We start from the raw sequence: 3,826 nt of genomic DNA on the forward strand, positions 1-3,826 counted from the left end.
TATGGTACTCTTCTAGGAGCTGAGTAAATTTTTAATCCTTATCAAATACATAAAATTTAAGAAATACCTGATTTAATGATATCCGAATTTCAATAATAATGTTTACTTTACCAATACTTGAAATGCTTATGTGGTACTCATTTGGAATGGATATATATATTTTCGGAACTTCAGTCTAATATAAAAAATAATTTTCTTTTTATGAAATACATTTTTTGTTCTTTCATAATTTTGTATGAAATGCCAACGATTGACGGTTTCAACTGTAATTTTCTGTTTCTTTCAGAGTGTTTTAGAACAAAATATTTTTAGTGATATAACTTTTTGTGTAAAAACTAATGCAAATATCTAAGTGATACGAAACACTTGCCATTTATACGTGGGAAAAAAGTAAAAAAAAAAAAAACTAGGTTATGATAGAAAACCATATATACATGTATTTTGTGAAGGTAAAATATAAATAAAACATAATGGAAAAATTGGTAAAAAATTTTTTCATAAGAAAACAAACAAGCAAAAGTATTTTAATAGAAAATTTATGTAATTTTCTTAAAAAGTTTTATTCATTGGGACGGTGTACACGCGCAACGTGCGTACAAAAAGACTAGTTAAAATAAAAACAAAAAGGAAAAAAATTAAAAGGTAACCTTGTAATTACACATTGTAATTACCACCAATTCTCACCTCCCCTTAAAAATTAGAGTGTAATTACACCTCTCCAATTACACCCAATTCCATGGTGATCAAGTAATTACTTGATCGGGCAAACATGCCAGATTGTGTAATTATACCCAATTACAACCAAATCCAATTTCTAGGTGGCTTTCCTAACATGCTCGAGGGATTGATACCTTATGTAAAAATGTGTACTACTACTAGTAAATTACTAGACATAATCACGTTGAGAGGGCAAAAATGTCACGACCCAAAACCTAACCCGTCGTGATGGCGCCTATCGTGGTACTAGGCAAGCCGACCTTTCCAAAATACTTTCCAAATTTAACAGAAAAGAATTAAGACATTTAAAATAATCGAAGTTTCTCATAAATACGGGGGTAAAACCCAAATAAAACATAAGTGCTGAAAAATAGCCTGACATCGGGGTGTCAATAAGTCATGAGCAACTAGACTCTCAATCTTAAAGACAGTGTCTACAATAGTCTATGTCTAGATATCAATACAGAGAAAGAAAGATAATGAGGAGGGAGCACAAGGTCTGCGAACGCCGGCAGCTACCTCGTAAATCTCCGGAAGATCAACTGCGCACGAACTCAATGACCTCCACGTCCAGTCACAACTGAATCTGCACACAAGGTGCAGGGAGTAACATGAGTACTTCCAACTTAGTAAGTAACAAAATTAAATAAGGAACTGAGAAGCTGTGACAAGCTACAATATTTCAGTTCATTTTAGTAATTTCGGCAAGAAAAGTAGGCATGCTTTCAATTCGGTGTTTTAAATCAAAACATTTCGAGTTCAGGTACAACAATATAAGCCCTCCAGAAAGTTTCACAACAACAACAATTAGCAACGAATTGCAACAACAAAATAAGAGCAAGTACAACCTCATAGGGCTACTATCACTCATCTATCTCAACAGCTCAATCACTCGGCTCACAATCAAAGGTACCTGCGGTCACTGGGGGTGTACAGACTCCGGAGGGGCTCCTACAGCCCAAGCGCTATATATTGTTGCGGCGTGCAACCCGACCCAATACTGTTGCGGCGTGCAGCCGGACCCAATACTGTTGCGGCGTGCAGCCCGATCCATATATTATTGCGGCATGCAGCCCGATCCAAGTATTGTTGCGGCGTGCAACCCGATCCGATATATGGCCCGAAGGCTTGTTGCGGCGTGCAACCCGATCCAATATTACTGCAGCGTGTAGCCCGATCCAATATATCTCACATAGCTCTCAACCCGGCACTCAGGCCCTATCTCAGTCACTAACCTGTCCAGCCCCTCGAGCTTACAGAATATCATAATAACCAGCCCAAACAGGGAATACAACAAGTTTCAACAAGAAATGAGAGGAAACAAAGATATAACACACAGTAAGACTGTGACTGAGTACGAGACAACAATTAGCAGTCAATTCAACAAGTATACGACCGCAGCAGGTCCCAATAGTGATATCATATGGCCTAAGCATGGTTTCTAACATGAAAGGCAGTCAATTGCTCAAAGATAAGGAAAAATAAATAATAACAATGGCTATTTGACTTTACAGTCTCGCGGGACGGACCAAGTCACAATCCCTCATGGTGCACGCTTGTACGCCCGTCACCTAGCATGTGCGTCACCTCCAAATATCACTTTATACAAATTCTCGGGGTTTCATACCCTCAAGACCAGATTTAAGACTGTTACTTACCTCAATCCGAGCAAAATCCTACTCCGCGATTCCTTTGCCTCTCAAATCGGCCTCCAAACATCCCGAATCTAGCCACAAGTAATACAACACAATCAATAAAGGCTAAAGGGATCAATTCCACAAGAAAGCTACTAAAATATAGCCCAAAATCCGAAATCGGCTCAAACCGTCCCCCCGGGCCCACGTCTCGAATACCGACAAAAGTCATAAAACTTGAAAGCCCATCCATTCACGTGTCTAACCTTACAAAATTTATCAAAATCCGACCTCATTTGGTCCCTCAAATCCTCAAATTACCCTCTCCAAAATCCCAAGCCCTAACCCCCTATTTTCACTCCTATATCCCACTAATTAGATGAGAAAACAACGGGAAAATACCATAGTTAGGAGTAATAGAGCTCAAATAACTTACCTTACTGAAAAACCCTTGAATCCCCTTCAAAATCACTCCAAAAGCTCCAAGGTCCGACTTGAAAATGGTGAAAATGAGCTAAAATTCGTTATAGGTTCTGACCAGGCCTTTCGCACCTACGGCTCAGAATGCGCACCTGCGGTCTCGCTTTTGCGCAATAACCTCCACATCTGAGGAAAATCATTTAAGTCCACAACTCCTCACCTGCGCTCCTTATTCGCTTCTGCGACCTCGCACCTGCGGCCACTACCCGATCTCCTCTCTTCCGCTTCTGCGGCTCACAGATGCGCACACCCACTCGCACCTGCGGTTCTCCCCAATCCAACACACTCCCACACTTGCGTCCATCCTACCGCACCTACGGAAATACCCTCACAGGTGCGATTACACCAGCAACAGGCCAACTTCAGCAATTCTCCAAACTTTAAACTCTGATCCATTACCTACCGAAACACACCCGAGGCCCTCGGGGCCTCAACCAAACATGACAACAAGTCATATAACCCCATACAAACTTAGTCAAACTTTCGAACCACTCAAAACAATATCAAAACACCAAATTACCCTCTGATTCAAGCCTAAGAACTCCCAAAACTTACCAAATTCCGCAAACGACGCTGAAACCTACCAAAACACGTCCGAATGGCCTCAAATTTTACACACACGTCACAAGTGACACTACGAATCTATTCCAACTTTCGGAAATCCATCCCGACCCCGATATCAAATTTTCCACTACCGACCAAAATCGCCAATTTTTTAATTTTCGCCAATTCAAGCCTTATTCCACTACGGACCTCCAAATCACATTACGGACGCGCTCCTAAGTCCAAAATCACCTAACAGAGCTAACGGAACCATCAAAATTCAAATTCGAGATCGTTTATACATAAGTCAACATCCGATTGATTTTTCTAACTTAAGCTTCTAATAAGGAGACTAAGTATCTCAATTCACTCCGAAACCACTCCGGACCCGAACCAACTAACCCGACATATCATAATATAGCTGAAGAAAACAAAAGAAGCAGAAATGGGGG

Source organism: Nicotiana tomentosiformis, chromosome 1, assembly GCF_000390325.3.
Source record: "Nicotiana tomentosiformis chromosome 1, ASM39032v3, whole genome shotgun sequence".
Classification (NCBI taxonomy): domain Eukaryota; kingdom Viridiplantae; phylum Streptophyta; class Magnoliopsida; order Solanales; family Solanaceae; genus Nicotiana; species Nicotiana tomentosiformis.